This window comes from Centruroides vittatus, unplaced genomic scaffold, assembly GCF_030686945.1.
Source record: "Centruroides vittatus isolate TY-2023 unplaced genomic scaffold, ASM3068694v2 contig_1507, whole genome shotgun sequence".
NCBI lineage: Eukaryota > Metazoa > Arthropoda > Arachnida > Scorpiones > Buthidae > Centruroides > Centruroides vittatus.
The window spans coordinates 429,072-448,742 of record NW_027120932.1 but is presented as its reverse complement, the minus strand read 5'-3'; the positions used below and the strand labels follow the sequence as shown (position 1 = coordinate 448,742).

General features: G+C 23.5%; 1 protein-coding gene across 10 annotated transcripts in view; it reads left to right on the top strand.

The window, feature by feature from the left end:
• Positions 1 to 19,671, top strand: part of tai (taiman) — a 286,233-nt gene that overhangs the window by 175,810 nt on the left and 90,752 nt on the right. The window contains exon 1 of one of the 10 annotated variants that reach the window (XM_067262734.1): positions 16,182 to 16,257. The exons of the other annotated variants lie outside the window; for them this stretch is intronic. The gene's annotated coding sequence lies outside the window, so the exon portion shown is untranslated. Of the gene's footprint in view, positions 1 to 16,181; positions 16,258 to 19,671 lie in introns of those variants that run through there. 10 annotated transcript variants of the gene reach the window in all.

Here is a 19,671-nt window from a genome sequence, read left to right as displayed (position 1 = left end):
ATTTTATGCTATAGTGATATAAATCATGTTTAAAATTTTTAGTAATATAGGTTTATTTAGTTACATAATAGTTTATTATAATTTTATTATCTTAAATCATTTAAAATAAACTGTTTAACTATTTAAAATGACATGACTGCATCATAATTTATACAACATTCATTTCCTGATTTAACTAGACATATATTGACTCGTGACTTATACAGTTCTGTTTACCTTTATTGACAAATAAAAAATGTTTAATTCGCAATATCGTAAAAAATCTGTATTGTAACAATCACGAGTTGTTTTTACGGGCATTTATACTGTATCAAACATTTGTATATATATTAATTGATGATATTTATGTAATGTACTTGTTTCCAGTTGATTATTGATTTCTACAAAATGATATCTACTTATATTTTAAAAATATTTGATTTTCATTTTTTACATTTTTCTGTTTGACTAAGTTGTTATTAATTAGATCATTTGGGAATTAATTTTACCGTTACAATTTTATTTTTTTGTAGATATTTTAATGTAATTGAATAATGTACATTTTTCAGAAAATTTATATTTTAAATATGTTTGTCGGAATAATTTGATAAGTTTTTAAATGAATTTAATCTCTTAGTCATTACAAAATTGTTATCTAAAAATCAATAATACAATTTTCAAACAAATCTTAAATATGCAGAAAGATTAAAAATAAATGGAATTTATAAAAGAAAAGTTTCTTTCTTAAAACATGTCGTCGTCGTTGTTGTTGTTGTTAATTAATTTCAAAAACAAAATTTAAATAAACTTTTAATTAATATTATCAAAACTTATTACATAATAAGTCACACAATATTACTTTTTAAATTATAAATTAAGTTTACATGCAATTTTTAAATAAATTGCTTGTTATAAAAGAAAAGATTTTAATATATACGTGATGATTCATAACTCAGTTAATCAAGAGTGTATTTTTTGTATTTATTAACAGTTAAAGTTTACTAAAGTATTAATCTTTTAAGTCATGATTTGAATAAATTGTTAGTGAAATAATGTCTGCAAGTTGAAGTTTTTTTTTTTTTTCATTTTCATTGACAAATACTTCGTCTTTTTAAATGAATTTCTAAGAAAATACATTTGTTATGATGATTTATCATTAATTCATCTGAAGCATAAATTAAATAGCTAAACTAGTTACTAAAATTTTGGATAGTATTTCATTAGAAATTTTTAGGTTGAATTAATAAAGATAGGCATAAAATTAATAATATGAATGTTTGCTAATGTTTTATTATCAGATTATTTCATTTTGTTATTTTGTACATATATAACTATAGAGAACTTACTAATGTATAAAAACAAAATTATCAGTCCCAGTAATATAATGATTTAAACCAATCATGTATGGCATATATTTTAAAAAAGAAATAAAATTTCCATTAAATCATATTATCTAATGTTTTAAATATGATTATTTAATGATCTCTGAAGTTTTAAATAGAATCATAACAATTAAACTCTAATTCAGGCATACAAAAATCATTAAGAGCTTTTTTTCCCTTCTGTTTTTTAAATAACTTAACTGAAGGCTAACTAAAACAAGCTCAGTCTATTTATGCTTTGTGTTGTCATCTTGCTATCATTCAGTACGTGAAACTAATGATATAAATTTTTAAAATTATTCCTTGCATTTTACTATGCTAGAGTATTGCAATAAGATTTAAGATATATTAGGTTTACATATGTAGTAAGATTAAAATATAAGTTTTAATGGTAGTTTATTGCGTAGTATAGTGGTATAATTCTTGTCTAATAACATTAAAATTTTAATAATAATCATTTGTCAGCAACATAACAATTATTAATTCATATTTATAAACATATAAAATAATTTTATGAACTTTGCAACCTTTAACTAACGCCATAAAAATACTGTTTTAATTATACATAAAAGTTATGAGTTATCAATATACTAATAATAGATGGCCAAACTTTACAAATATGATTAGTTTGTAATAATTTGTATTTATGATAATTTAAATAGGTCTATCCATGAAATATTTTAAAGAGAAATGTTAAAGTTGAACTAGTGTGTTTAACCTAATAAAACTCAGCGAAATGGAAAATATTGTTCAGAGTTACAGGATTTGTGAGATTACTGAACCCATTATATTACAGTTTAATCTAAATATTGAATATAATATTTTCATATGTAATTAAAATAAAATACAGAATAGATTTATTTAATTAATCTTTCACAATTGTTAGATTTAGAATAGTCTTTCAAATCTTTTATTTTTGTCTTTGTTGTGCATTCAAATGGTTATTATTAAATCTATCAAAAGCAATATTTTCTGATTGGCTGTACTTGAATTATTTATTTTTGATTTAATTATTCTTAGTATTAAATATTTAATTTTTAAGCTTTAACTTCATTAAAAAATGTGATATATTAAAAAAATGACTGTTCTTTTTTTAATCATTAATCAGCATGTCTACAGAAAATTCGAATCTGTATTAAAATATTCCAGTTTACATGTTCACTAATAATTGTTAAAAGAGTACTTGAAATTCTAAATTTTATTCATAATTGATTATTTTAATTATATTTTTTGTTTATCCAAATTTTTCTTTAAGATATGCACAAAACAAAAAAAATATAATTGATAAAAATTTGAATTATGAAGTACATTTTTCTGTCAAAATTGTTACTGAAATTAAGAAAATTTATATTCAATCTTTTTCTCATCACTAATTTAATATGCTAAATGATACCAATTTTTATAAAATAATAAATATAGAAAAATTTATATTTTATTGACTATATACAGGACCTTTTTGAATAATTTTGGCACCTCGGGCAGTTACCTCTCTGCCTCATCCACTAGCACAGCTCTGATTACATAATCACTTAAAATGTTTGATTATAGTTTGTGTAATTATCATACGTTACAATTGAATGTTTTAATTTTAGTATAAGTTCATAATAGATTTTAAAAAATTACTTTATTTGTTGTAGTGATATATATATATATTATAATAAAATATTTTATTAAAATAGGTTTAATTTTTATATAAATAATATCTTAATGGATGTTACTTACTATCTTAATGCTTTTTTTAAAATTAATTTTAGTAGCATTTTGGTGCTGATTTATTTTAATTTTAAAATATACACGAGTAAACTTCTAAATTCTCTCCTTTCTTTATTTCTAATAGTCTAAGTGTATAATATGATGATAAAGTAAATGGGAAATTAGTTTAATGATAGAATCTTGCCTAAATGCAAAATTTCCATCAATGAAACACTCAAATTCAGTGTTCGAACATTTTCGGTCACTCCTTTATTGGCCTTATTCAGGAAATGTAAAACAAAAATGACTGTTCTATTTATAGAATGTAGCCACATTCTAATTCTCAAAAGTTTCAGATCAGTTCGAAAAATGGTTGTGACATATTGTAATCAACTTATATTCCTTTAGGAGTAGATATAATACTTCCATGAATTTGGTATGGGAACGTAATCAGTGTTTATGCACGCTCCTCTTATGTTGGCCCTGTAGATTTCTGCAGCCTCCAATGCTCTTATGTGTTGTCTTTCAAATACTGTGTGTATTAGTGTAGCCTCGTCCCATAAGGGGAAATCCCCGGATCGGTACAGATCATTACAAGCCAAGTTATGAGATCACAAGTATTGCATAGCAAAAGGAAACATGAATATGGCTCTGACTCAATATGCCACCAATCTGGGGATTTCCCCCTTATGGGACAAGGCTGCTCTAATACACAGAGTATTCAACAGACAACACATAAGAGCATTGGAGGTCGCAGAAATTTACAGGGTCGACATAAGAGGAGCGTGCATCACTGATTACTTACGTTCTTGTATCAAATGTATGGAAGTATTATATGAACTCTTAAAGGAATATATGTTGCTTACGATACATCACAACTGTTTTTCGAACTGATCTGAAACTTTTGAAAATTAGAATGCGGCTACATTCTATAAATAGAACAGTTATTTTCGTTTTACATTTCCTGAAGAAGGCCAATAAAGGAGTGGCCAAAAACATTCAAATACTGAATTTGAGTGTTTTGTTGATGGAAATTTTGCGTTTAGGTGAGATTCTATATATATATTATTCCAGTTTGTTTATGCTGTTATGGTTTTTACAGTTTAATTGATTTTGTTTGTTCAAAAATGTTTTAAAGTAACAGAACTGATGTTTACTATATTTTTAGGAAACAATAATATTAGTACAGAATCATTAGTAAGAGTTATTTATCTATATATTGCTCTTTATTCTTCATGCAAAATTCATTTATCTTCACATATCTTCTTTCATGTTGTTAGTTGGAATGCATTAATGCAATCCTTCTGAACTGTTTTTAACTTTTTATTGAAATTTCTTAATTTTGTCTTATAATGTTCAAAATAAATTGTAATTTATTGTTAAGTCTGAATTTAAAGGAGACCAGGTTGTATCAGATCCATCATCTACATATAATACACATCTCAAAGCCCGATGAGTTAATAAAATAAACCAACAATCGCGTAAATATTGATTACAGCCATATTGTAGCTCGAATGTTTAGGCGATCGTTGGTTTATTTTATCCATCATCTATTGAATATAACAGAGATATTCTCTAATTAGAAGAACTAGAACACAGTCGCATGTATAAATACTTGTTCCATTTTATATATAACACTCTAATTAGTTATATTTGTGGTATCATTGTACACATTGTATATTGGGAGGAACAGTAATTACTTCAACAGATGAATTTATAGGATAGTACATGAAAAAGTCTATGTGAAAATATGGTAATTTATTAAATTAATATTAACAGCACTATGAATGTATAACAGTTGACAAGTCAAATTGCAAATGTAGCAGCCATGGTTTCATTTACTTGTTAGTCTGCTGCACCTGATGATGATCAATGACAGAATTTAGTTGTGACATCAGAGGAGGTTTCCAATTTAATCACCTTAGCAGCAATACATTTTTGAACAGACTATAGTAAACTGTGTATACATTGAAGTGTATTACCATTCTCTTTGATGACTGCAACATCATTTCTTATCTGGACATAAATTGATCATGAGAGTCCACTTTTATGAGAACCGCATTTGTGTGTAGTGAGTGAGTCGTGCTCGATTCATTCTACAGAGTAGGATCTGTGAAATGGACCTTGGTATATTTGCTGTTTGTTCATTTTTCTCAGAAACTGCTCATTTTCAGACAGGCTCTCTTGCACTTTTTTTTACTCTTCTCATGAGTAGTCATCTCAAAGCATTTACCTTACCTCCTGATATATCCTATATTTAACTATAAAATTTTGAAAGACATGTAAATAACAAAATATAAATTATATATGTAATATTACTTGCAAATAAAGATCTATAGCTATGGGAGGGCTATAAGGTGGTTAAGCCCATTTATAGTATGTATATGCTTTCACTTTCACTATGTAAACATAAGCTACTGTTAATTATTTTTATACTTAAACCATAACTATTAGGTTTATCTTGGTGTAAAAAAATACCAGTTTGTGACTGGTATTTTTTTTACTAGCATAGACTTAATAATTTTTTCAGTCACTCCTTAATCTCGGTGATTTATTTCTGGTTATAAGACTGTGCAAATACTTAAGATATTTGTTTCATTATTCAGCAAATACTTTAACATGATAAAATTCAATAAATTACAGAAAATACAATACTATATGATACATATTATATCAAATGTATTGTTTTTCAATGTAATACATTTCAAACAAGGAAAAAAGAATGATATCTTATATTTCAAATATGAAATCATGATAAAATGAATCATTATTTATTTTTGAACGAATATAACTGATTACAAAGTTTCTTTTCTGTTTTATAATTTCAAAGGTATTTTTATACAAAAGAAACAAAGTTTAGAAATTTTTATGTAATTATTTAGTTGCATTTAAAGATATTCATAGTTTTTGAAAAAAAGACTTATTTAAATCTATCTTAAGAATTACATTAATCGGATTCTGTTTTAATTTTATTGCTGTATTTAAAGAATTGTTTTTTGTCCAAATCGAGACTCATTAATTGAACACAAAATAAGCATCTCAATTCTGGATAAATTGATATTTAAAGTTTTTCTAACAATTTATGAAATTAAAAATTGTTTTGCCTAGCATACAACAAACGAAACCCGATATCGTAAGCAACTACACCAACAACTGCCATAAATGATTGGACTAAATTCAGAAGAAATGATCGGGCTAAACTGGAAGAAAAGAATAGCACTTTGGGCCGATTCTTTTCTTCCAGATTAAATTAATTAATTAAATATTATAATTATTAATTTTAATAAGAGATGGTGCCTAATGCCTAACTCTAGTGCCATTATTTCTAATCTATAATCATTTATCCAAAAATTTAGCCCCGATCATTTACGGCAGTTGTTCGTGTAGTTGCTTGTTTTTGCTATTGAATTCCCTATATACTTGATGTCTGAAGTTGTCAAACACTCATCTGTTTTTTTTTTTTATTTTCTAATTTAAATAGCTTACAATATTCTTATCCTTTTTTAAATGTTTGTTTATTGGAGCTCAATAATTATTCTAGTTGTTTTATAATTGATTAACTTTCCTTTGGACTGATGTTTGTCTAATTTTGTATTTTCTTTAATTTTATTATTGATTTAGTTTGATTTAAAAATTTCACGATAATTAGTTATCCTTAACTCTCTTCTATAACATTTTTCTCTCTTTTCGTGTTTCTCTTTTGCAATATAATAAAGTTTACACTGAAGAAGTCAGTTTTTTTTCTCAAAATTGCAAATTATGCTTTTGATAAAATATCTTAAGAAAATATAATTATAAAATTGGAAGATTCCTGCCAATCCATTCACTCATATACCACACATACACACAATTTTGTGTATATTTGACACAAAATATGTCAAGTGATTTGTTTTTATTTAACATTAATTTGATATAACTAATTTTTTAAAGATTAGAATAACTCATATTGACATTTTTTCAGTACGAATATAATCAAAATAGCATATAATTTTATATAACAGCAATTTTTATAAACATTTATCTAAATTTGAAAATATTTATTACAACTTATTTCTAACAATTTATTTTTCTTATAGTTTATTATGATAAAAAGCAAAATTTTCTATCAGAGTTGATACATAGATTTGGTTATCATTATTTATATGAAGATAGTCTTACTGAAGTAAAAAAAAAAAATTTAAATACATTCATGTAACTATATTAATAAACAAAACAATGTAACTATATCTAATTCTTCTGTATATATTCTTAATAAATAAATTTATAAGAGAAATGTAAATGACTTCTTATTCACGGTTCCTCTATTTCATGTTTTAACGAATAAAACGTAAAATTATTCTGTTTTTTCCTTCTCCTTGTCAAATTTATAAAATCATAATTACTCATTATTTAAATTGAAGATAGTTTTTCTAAATTTAACTTTATTTTTTATTTAATTTGTGAATTTTATTTCACTGTCTAATAACGCTGACTCTGTTTTTAAACAGTTTTTAATATGGCTTTTAATCATATGTTATAATTTATGATTTAACAACAAAAAATCGTCTGTTCCTTCATTCACAGGAAATGATTTTTTTTTTTTTTTTTTTCCTCTCTGCTTGCCGAAACTTGTTTTGTAATCATTCTGCATGTGAATATTTTCAAAATAATTTGTTTAGACAAAGATAGATAGTTATGTTAAGTTAGTTATTTAATAGCTTGAATTTATCTGAAGTCTTGTAGTTTAAAAAAAAAAAATTATTTAAAATTTAAAGTTTCAAAGAGAAAATTGACTCTTTATGTTAATGCATTATTAAATATTCTTACTTTTATTTATGTGTGTAATAATATTCAGCTATTAAATCTACTTCATTTTAGATTAAATTAATTACATTAATAATATAGGAAAAGTTTAAAAATATTGTGAATGTTTACTATTAAACATTTAACTGTAAATATTGGAAAATAAAATATTGGAAAATATTTACTCTATATCAATCAATAAATAGTTAAGTATTGCTTATGATAAAAAAAAAACATCAAAAAATATTATCAATAATGATTTCTTGATTGTTTAGTCTTCTCTTTTCATATCTGTTTTGTTCTTTTGAATGTGTTCGTCGTACAATTTTTCCTATCGACTGATAGTCTTGTATGTTTTTCTTATCAGAATTATTCAAAATCGGTAATCGGAATTTATTTTAATGTCGTTTTTAATATATAAAACAGTAAAATAACAAATATTTCGTTAATTAAAGAAATTATTACGACTGAGAAATTTTAAATTATTCCGTATTTGTAATTAAATTTGTTATTTGTTGTTACGTCTTATTAAATTTTAATCTTCATATTTATAATTGTTATCTAATGATTAAAATTCTCATTAGATGATTATTAATTTTAAAATGTTGATTTATTAAAAAAGAAATTTATATTACTGTAACTAAATATCTATAATATAAATTTTCATTTATAAATATATGTATAGTTATGCAAATTAACATCTTATTTTTTAGAAACTAGATCCATTGCATCCTTCAAAATAATCGTTTAATGTAACTGTTTTTCAATGCACTTTACACATAACAGAAAATTACGTATAAATTTTCAATTTAAAATTTATTTATTTATTTTTTTTCGAGTGAAAAATTTATTTTCTTAAAAGAATTTAACTGAACTATAACTGTACAAGTGACTTGTAAATACCATTCACTTTTATGATTTAGGAAATTTAAACCAATTTAAACTAATTTAAGAAATCAAACGTTTTCTTAAATTAGCAGTAAAGTTTTTTAATGTATTTTTATTTTATGTTATTCTTATAGCCTATGTGCACATATAGTACATTATTTTAATTTTTACCCGTATAATAAAATTTAATTGTTAGTGTTATTGTTATCGTCATAAAAACGACATTATTTTAAAATTGTGCGATCGTGTTCTTTGTAAGTAATATTACTGAGGTGCCCAATTCCATTAAAACTAGGTCAATGAGCATAAGACTTCTTAACCCATGTGATCTATCGCCGAAGAGGAAGTCAAAGTTCGGGACCCAGGACACCAGACAAAAAATGGGTTATTTGTTCTTTGTTTTTGTGAAAACATACAAGTTGAACAGCATGAGCAGTTCTCTAGTTCATGTAGTATACTGTTGACGATGTTCTCTACAAAATAAACTTGTTATTTCCATTATAGAACTGAGTAGAATTACTTCTTCACTGGACAACATTCCTATCAGCAATGATTACACAGAAGGAAGGGGGTATAGCTTTTTTCATTACAATTAAAAAATAATAATATAAAACAACAAAAATTTTAATAATGATAGAAAGTTACATTTATGCTATTTTATGTAATTTAGATTTATTGAAAACTTTAAAAAAGAAAAAAAGGTTTTATGATCAGGACTCAGTTTTTTAACTGTATTGCCTTCCATTTAAATATTGCTATTTATATTAACTGAATTGTCTGATTAGAGACATGAGATTGAACATAATTACAACTAAAATTTATTAAAATGATTTCTGATGAACTGAGAATTATATATATATATATATATATATATATATTAGAATGGTTTCATTAATATATAAAAGGTAAACAATGGTAAACAATGTAATTCTTAGATAACTTTAATTTATTTTAGTCAGTGTTGTTTAAATATTCCTACAGTTAAAGATTATAAAAATGCAAGTAATGAAATAAAATAGAATAACGGTAGTTTTGTTTATAACTGACAAGAATCTATGTGATAATTTGAGAAAGATTTGGCATTATCATTAGTTTTGTTTACTTCAGTCTTAAATCATTTGAAACGTTTTTATCTGTAAGTTTTCTTTACAGTATCTCTGAATATTCTGTAATCTATTGTGGCATTTTTTGAGACTTATTTAACAACTCAAAAATATTCTTTGAAGAAATGATCAAATATAGAAAATGTACTTAAATTTATAAATAACAGTTTTGGGATTTTTTCAAATATCGTACTGCCAAAAAATGTTTTTGGCATATAAAAATAACCTGATTCTTCATGCATAAAAGACAAAAATATAAAATTCTAAAGAATTGAGGAAGTAAAGATTAATGGGGAAAATTTTATATTAAAAAAGTCAGAATTATGCAAATTAATATTCGATAATTTTCATTATAAAAATATTAAATTCTCTGAAGTATTCAACCTTATTTATTTTTCAAATGAAAAATTTGATTTAAACTGTATAAAAATTATGAAATATTAACTTATAAATATTATTTTTTCAATTTTAATATCCTTGCAAAACAAAAACTTATATAAAAGTTACATCAAATATTTTTTTATGATTGAACAGAGTTACCTTTTGGCTTGGTTAATAAAAACATTTTACAGTAATATGAAAAAGTTATTTCGTAATGCAATTTATATCATTAAATGTGTACACTAAAGATATTCAAAACTCTAGTTTGAATTCAAATGATACAAAGTCTATACATTATTGAAATGAATTTGCAATGTTCAAAAGTTCAAATGCTTTTGAGCTTTGTGGCTCATCTTCAAGAGCTTAATTACTTCTAAAGGAACAATAATAAATGTTAGCATTTTAAAAATATTCTAAATAATTTAATATAAAAATTTAGAATGTGTTTTTCTAAATGTTAATGTTTAATGTTGTTTTAGAAATAATTATGTCCCTGAAGACAAGCCAGAAAGGCTTTTAAATATTAAAAATTCAAATGCTTTTAATATTTAAAGTAAGAAAACTATGCTTTATTGGTATATACATATTTCCCAAATGCCTCTCTCTCTATAAATTCTATATTATTAAATTTTATATATTATATTTTCAAGATAATAAAATTTCGTATTAAATATTAAATTACTCTGAAAATATTTTAAATATTAATGCTGGGTAAAGAAAAGGAAATAAATTTATCAATAAGTTATTTATTTAAACATATATCTGTTTTCAATATGAGTTATTAAACATAAAAATAATAGTTGTTGGAAGCTGTTTTTCCTGAATTATAGCTATAATTCAGGAAAAACAGAAATAAAAACAATTTTTTTCCCTAAAATTAGAATGTTGTTTATATTCAGTACATTAAACCTAAAAACTAATTCATACATATCAATAATTTTAAGAAAATATATAAAAAGTTATAAATAAAAAAATCAAACGTTTAATTAGATACGTATATTATATAATAAAAATTTCAAACAAATTTAATTATAAGAGTCTACTGGCTAGTAAATAAAATTAATATTATATTGAATAAGATAGTCTATAGATATATGTGTATTTGTTATTGTTTATAAATTATTGAGATTTGTTATCATATTTTTGTAGAATATAGCAACTTTATTATATTAAAAAAAAGTAATTTAACACTAAAAATGTAGTTATTATCATTTTAAACAGTCATAAATTGAATAGTACATATCATTTCAATAGTGACCAGTCCTAAGTGTCAAATGATACATTTTGAATTATGGTTATTGGAACAACAAATATATATTCCACCAGTTTTTCTGTTGTGAAGAACCCTATATATCATTTTCAGTTATGATACTTGAATTTCGATCCATATCGTCGTCCCTATAAAATTTATTTGATTGGTAAAAAGTTCCAAGTTATGTGACATGTAAGAAATGCCATTTAGGACAGTTCTCCACTACTGCAATATGCTTTAAAATTTTATGAGAAAGAAAAGTTGAATTGAATTATGTTAGAACTATTTAGAAAGTAGAAACACAACGATTAATAATAAAATAAAATATGGACTTAAAAATTCATTTAATTTCAGAATATTTGAAATTGAATATTAAACTAATATATAGCTGGATTCTATTATATTTTATATATATACAAAAGTAGTCTCCTTGTTACATCATGCATGTATGGAAACAAATCAAACGAGCAGTATATCAGACGACGCAGTACAATTGATGTATGTATCCATTATTGGTTAAAGCATTCATATGTTTGGAAGAAAACAAGATGATATAACCAGAGACTACTGTGTGTGTATGTCAGATAATATAATAACAACTATACTTTATTACATTTTATTTAGAAGGATCTTATTTCTTTATTTAGTTAATTCGACTGCACATTTAATGGTTGATACTGTAAGGTCAAGTGGTCTTTTTAGTAATGGTTTATACTGATTTATAACCTTAACGTGATTATCAGTGGATAAAATTTCATTGTTTTGTCTATGAAAGACATTGTTAGTTTTGATAAATTTGAGTTTTAGTAAAATTTGTTTATATATCAATTAACATAATGTTGATCCTAATCAGTATTCAGTTATTTAAAGAAAAGTTAATTATATTAAATAGTTTTAAAAACAATGAGCCAAAACTGCCAATTTATAATTTTGTAGTTTGAAAATAATTAGTTTGACACTTAAATCTTATATAATAGTTTAATTTTCATTTAGAAATTATATAACATTTTTGAATTTAATTAATAATAATCAAAAATTATAATTAATTCAAAATTTATTTATACTTATAGTTTCAGGACTGAGATATAAAATTATCTCAGTCCTGAAGACTATAAAGTATAAATAATAAATTTGCTTTTTAAAAATTCGTTTTATTTTTATTTTCAAGTAATAGGTAATTTTTATATATATATATATTTTATAAAGAAAATAGAATCGAAATTGAACTTCTTTTTGTATTCAAACAATGTCTTTATTAATTAAATTTAATAAAACTGAAACTTGACAATAAAAAAACATAAACTAAATCTTTTACATTATAAACATTTCAATTATAAACTATAAATGACGATAAAATGAAGGTAAATCCATATTTTTAATACCAAATATAATACTCATTGTTCTAACGTGTTGACAAAATATTTATGTTTTAAGGCTATTCAAAGATATTTAAGTAAAAATATAAAATAGGATACCACCAGGATTAGATCCTGTAGCTTAATTAAAAACATTTTATAATAAAAAAAATGTTTACTATTTAATAAATTATGTTTAGTTTTGAGTCAAAATACTTTTATTTAGCAATATACATTATTTGTTATATAAAATTTAGATAAAACTCATAACGTGAGTGAGTAATTTAAAAATGACAAAAATTCAAATGTAGATAACAATTGTATCTGTTCATTGGTAATATATGAAAATCAGTTGCAGTTTTTTTATTATTTTATTGGCTTTTAAAATTTAATTATAATTTTGTTTAATTTTACTTAGTAAAAGTTTGAAATTCTTATGTGACATTTTAAAATTAACCTGTGAAAAGTAATTTAATACTTATTTATTTTATTTATCTTAGATACAAATTGTTTATCTTTATATTTCGTTCCAAATCACTCTTGATTCTTAATTTTTCTTACATACATAAATAGCTATAAATTTCCATAAGAAATACTAAAAATTTATTATAATTGTATTAGCTAGATTTATAGTGTTTTTTGGTAAAAAAGAAAAAAAAATAAAGAGCTTAATAGATAGAAAATTTAATTTGTTTTAAAAATAATAACGCTAGTGTTCATAAAACTTGTTTTAGTGAAAAACCTTCATCAGTGAAACAAAATCAGACTTTAACTGACTCATTAAGTTATTACATTGATGCCAATAATGTTAATGCTTTTCTAGACAGCAGAACAAAATTTTATGTAATATAAAAAGAAGACAAAAGATATTTTTACTGCATAAAGTATTAAAATTTTATATATATGTATATTTGTAATCACTATTTTTATAAGCAGTAAAACTTTTGCTATGATGTTCAGTAAAACTCTTATGTCATCATCAATTTTGATGTGTCCTGTGAAGAAAGGTCAGTGAAGTCTTTCAACTTGTTTTGTCAGCAAAGAAGGTTGTTTCATAAAACATGTTCTACTGAATATCATTTTCATTCTCTTTTAAATGAAGTTTTTTATTTTCTTACATTGTTAATTTCAAGTTTATCATCATAAAACACACACCTATCGGTGACATCTTTTATTAGATAAAAGTTTTTTATGTAAGAAGAATTAAATATAATTATGGATTCAAATTATAAGAAAATCATCGAAATCAATTAATGTAGAAGAAAGAATATAAAGAACATAATATAGAGGGAAATATTAATTTAAATCAATTAATTAAATGTAAATATTAAGACATTAACTAACAAATAGTGTGGAAGCAGCTTGTTCACTGCCACCCGAAAGGGGAAAAAGCATGAAGGTATGTATGTATGTAACTAACAAATAGAAATTCTTTTGTAATCTATTAAAACATGATTCATCATGCAAAGAACACAAGAGTTTCTGCTCATAGCATATATTTAGTTGGAAATTTTAACTATGAAAAATGTATGTATATATATATATATATAAAAAAAAATACTGAATATTTAATATAATTTTTAGTTTTCCATATGTGAAAATTAAGAGTTAAAATTTACAGATACAGTGAAAACTTGATTATCTAAAATGGTTTTTAAAAAAAAGAAAAACCAGAACTTATAACATTGTACATATCACAGAGTATAACACACAGATCAAACTCTCCATGTAATTTGAAATCACTATGACATCTGTCAGTTATAGTGCCATGAAACTTGGCCATGTAAATGTAATATCATATTAGATTTTGAGTAAATTAATTCACCTTTGAATACAGTAATTGTATTGCAGTATTTATTGCTCATGAAAAATTAAATGCACAGTGCTAGATATACCCAAAACACAAAAACAAGTTTCTGGATTATCCAAAAGACCTATGGTCCCATCAGTTTTCCATTGTATGTTCTTTTCCTTAAATACCTCTATGAGTATAAAACGTATAAAAGAAATAAATGAAACTAAAGAAAATTAAATTATAAATGTAATCTTTTTCTGCTATATCATTATTTTATTTTACTGCACTGTTTTTTACTTTTGTAAAAATAAGGAATAGAAGAACTAAAAAAAACGAATGAATGATTTAATTAATTAAAAGAAAATAAAAATTAAATATAAGAGTATAAATTGAATTTAATCAATGTTTTTATAAGGAAATAAATTACTTCCTAGTTTCTTTTATATAATATATTTCTGCATTTTTAGATTATGTTCAACATTCTGACTCAAATTTCATTTCAGCTAGTTGACAATTTTCAGATTTTTTTTAATAACTTAGTTCATAAAAATTAAGAAAAAAGAATTCTTTAGTTGTTTTATGAGTCCATTAAAATTTATGAGAATTTTTAATGGAGTAAACATAAATTCACAAGACTTAAAAAACTAAGTGTCATTTGGCTAACAGAAACAAAATTTTTAGTGATTATGTAACAAGTGAGCTCATGTTTAGTGTTGATATGAAAAAAATATGATTTGTTTATCTTAAGCATATTAAACCACTTTCAAAAATATTTGAAAAGAAAATAAAAAGAATCTATTTAATAAATCGTCCGTTGTAAGATAACCAAAAATTATCATATTTGTAAGACTGATTACATGTTTTATTGCATTCTAGTTTATAGAACATTAAACTATAAATAGTAAGTCATAATTTCAAAATATAAAGATGTATTCTTAGAAATCATGAATGAATGAAATTTTATTGTGATGTATATACGGAGAAATTTCTTAGAATCCGAATACTTTTCACAAAATGCTTAATAATTAACGAAATTATTGATTACTTGAATTATGATTTTTATAATAAATCATAATTTAAGAAAGGAGCAAGGAGAAAAAACACGTTTAATATTAAGATCGAAAAGTAAAACTATGCAAATCTGAAATTTAAGTAGTAATTTTTACGTATATCTTCAAGGAAATCGGTAATTAGAATGGCCAGAATATTTAAACATTTCAAAATTATAAATGCGTAGGAATTCCCTTTGTATACCTTAAACTGTTCTGTAATTTTGATTATTTGGCTGTCAAGTTTGCAGAATGATTACTGGTACTTATCTAATTTTCTGATTCTTGTTGATTCTTCATAGTAAGTCAGTCAAATTTTAATATTATGAAGAATTTAATGTGTTGTGGATTTTATATATTTTGAAAATAATAGTTTGTTTTAATTACATTTTAGTTAAGGATATTATGTAAACTCAAAATCTATAATGTGCATTACATAATGCATATTATAGATTTTGAGTTTATATAATATTCATTGAAAAATTTTAATTGATAGATAGTATCTAAATTCCAGTCTTGAACTCAGATGTCAGATAAGCACCAGCTGAAAAGTTTCTTCTAAATCAAAGTGAAAATCAATCCTAAATAGATGGAAAAAGGTTAGCATGATTGCAATTATAATTGGAAGGAATTGAGATATATTTATTTGTTTTGAACATAGAATTCATTCATGTAAAAATATTTTTTTTATATAAAATAGCTGAGAATATAGTATACCATTAAAGTCCTGTTAACCTTTATTGTAGGAATTCTAGTAAGTTTAAATAATTAGCGAGGTTGAGGCTGAAGTTTTAAACGCGAAAACGCATACGTCGGACATTCGGCGCCACTTTCATGTAAGCCTAGAAGTTTGACAATGGCGTTTGGAATGTCGAGCATGATTGCACTGACTTTCCAAACGCCATTGTGAAACTTCTAGGCTAACGGGAAAGCGGCGCCGAACGTCCGACGTACACATTTTCGCGTTTAAAACTTCGGCCTGAACCTCGCTATTATCTTTTAAAAAAGTTTCTTTTTCATATCCAAAATAAGTTGATTTTGAAGTGTAATTTTTAAATGGTTTTGAGATTGAACTTTGTTTTTAAATGATCATTGTAAATTTTTAGTGACAATAAAAATTATATATGATTTTATATGTAAAATATATATACCATAAAGATTTTAATCTTAAATAAGATTGAAATAAAGTTTGAGTGGCTCTGCCATTATTCTGTTATTCACGCAATCTGAATCTATGTCGTTCTGTAATTCTTTGGGAAAAAAAATAAGCTGCTAATTATAATTGGGACTCCAGAAGTTGTATTTCTGAACTATTTAGCATTTGAATTAATATATATTATTATTTAAAAATTAAATTTTTAGACATTTCAATTTTTGTACTTCTCTTGTGATAATATCATGATTTTATTCATAAGATTATTTGAACAATTGTAAGTATATATTTAAAATTAGTTATAAATGAAGACTCTATCTGAATGCATATATTTATCATTATTCATATTGATATATTTGTTTTTAAATTAAATAACTAACTTCACTGTAGAAAAGTACAAATAACGGATTTCAAAATCTAGTAATACACGTATAAAGTTATTATTAAATTAGGTAAATTTATGTTAAAAGTTTTGTAAACACTTTTTATTTACCATTTATAATGTCAATATTGCTTTTAATAAAAGTGCTATAAACATATTTTAATTACAAGTACAATATATAATTAAAGTATATTGATGATATAAATAGAATAAACTTTGGTGATCAATGATGATATATGTATATTATCAATAAAATTTGAATTTTTAAAACTATGCTTAATTTATATATATATATATATTTGTTTAATCTAAGTATATAAAATAATCTAAATATTTCTAAATTCTTAATTATTATTATTGCATTTGATTATTCTTTTACAAATTGATACTGAATAAACTGTGTTTTTTATAACTACAAATAATTTGCCAGAGAATGAATATTTTGTCAGTTGGGCTTTCATCCAATAGAAGAAGGCCACACCAACCTTCTAAAAAAACTGTTTGAAATGAAAGAATGCTCATGGAACCGTTCTATTCCAAGACTTTTTCTAAAACTGATATTCATTTTTTTTTTTTTTTTTACTCTGGTTAAATTTTTGTTTAGTTTGGTATTGCTAGTAATCAATTTATTCAACTAATTTTTTTGGTTAATAAATTAAGTTTTGTGTTCCTAAGACGATTGTCCATTATTCTATTCCAACAATATTCTTGGTTTGAAGAAAACTCTTGTTCCTTCTCTAGTAAACAATTCAAATCAAGTTTAGCTATATTATAGTTTTTTTTCTGTTCTGAAGTAATTTATTAAGGATTTTCTATAAGGATTCTTTGTATTATATTATCTTATCACAAAAAATTATGTAATTTTGCCAAAAGTTCTTTTTCTGGAATAAAAAATAATCGGAGTAAATTCAATTTTATTTTCAATCCAATAGTATGACAATAAAGATCTTTATACTGTTTATAACTTATAATTTTATTTTTGATAATGTAGTAAACATTTATCGATGGAATATTTTTAATTTTAATACGCAAAATATTATTCTCTATAAGTGTAAACCAGAATCATGTTGAAATTTAATCCATTGAGCTGCATTATGGATGAAAATATATTGTTTTAATACTTAAATGGCTTTATATGAAGTTATATATTTTAATTTTTTTATATATCCCTTATTAGAGATATACTCCTCATTAAAACCAAATCCAAAATAATATATCTTGAAATCGTGATGTATTTCACGTTCCATTGATTATTTTCTGCAAAAATATAAGATTTTATTAAATATAATTCATTAAAACAGATTTCATTCGTACAAAAATTATATTTATTATATATCGGAAAAGAAACGGTTTAATACGTTTTAATTTATTTATAGTTATAACACATTATAAAACTGTTATAGATTTTAATGTAAAATATTTCATTACTTTATTTTGTAAGCTGTAAGTAAAACTTTAGATACGTTTCAATTCGACATTCATCATTTAGTTTTGTTTATATATAAGTTATATTATACATTATGTTACCGTTGCAGAGATGAACTGTTTTAGATACATAATAATATGCTTATCTCAACTTGTAATGATATAGTATGTTTTCTTACTTGATGATTTTTTTAACATTATTAATGTAGTTTTGAATTTCTGTCATTGCTAAATGCGTACTGAAAGTTAGTGTTGTTTATTCATTAATTAATACAGTAAGTAACATTAGTAATATTTTTAACGAGTGTATTAGAATGTTTGATATATTGAACATACAAAATTTATTTACAATTATTGTGAAGATGTAATACATTTTAATCTTTACTATATAATAATAATTTTTATAGTTTAAATTTGACATCAAATGTTTAAATGTTTTATATATATATATGTTCTAAAGTAAGTTTTATGAAGTATCATAATATAAGAATTTCCCTTCTGTTTACTGAGAGTAATCTTTTAATTATATAAGTCACAACTATAAAAAAAATATTATTAAACGTGAGGATCAAGTTGAATGCTTTAGTTATGGTTTTCATTATGTATTTAATATCCTAATAGATTAAACAAAACTTGTAATAATATACTGGAAAAACGTGCATGTGAGAAAAGAAGTGCCGAAAAACATACTAATATTTGCTTGCCAAGTTAGTACAATAGTTTTAATAATAATAAACTTATTTTCATAGGGATTACTTATGTTAATTTATTAAGGAAATTTAATCAAATAGTATAAGAATTTCATTTTTGAGATGGTTTACAGACATACTGTTGAAATGACTATAATGAAAACAGTTAAAGGTCTATCTATGACTATCACTGAACAAAAAGATTTTTAAGAATAAATCGGTCTGGAAACAAACAACCCTATCTTAATGTATAATGAATTTTATTTCTTAGTTTTTTTTTATAATTTAAAAAAAATATTTGCTGTTTTCTTAATAACATACATCTGAATTGATCTGACTTTCAGAATAAATTCAATTCATTAGA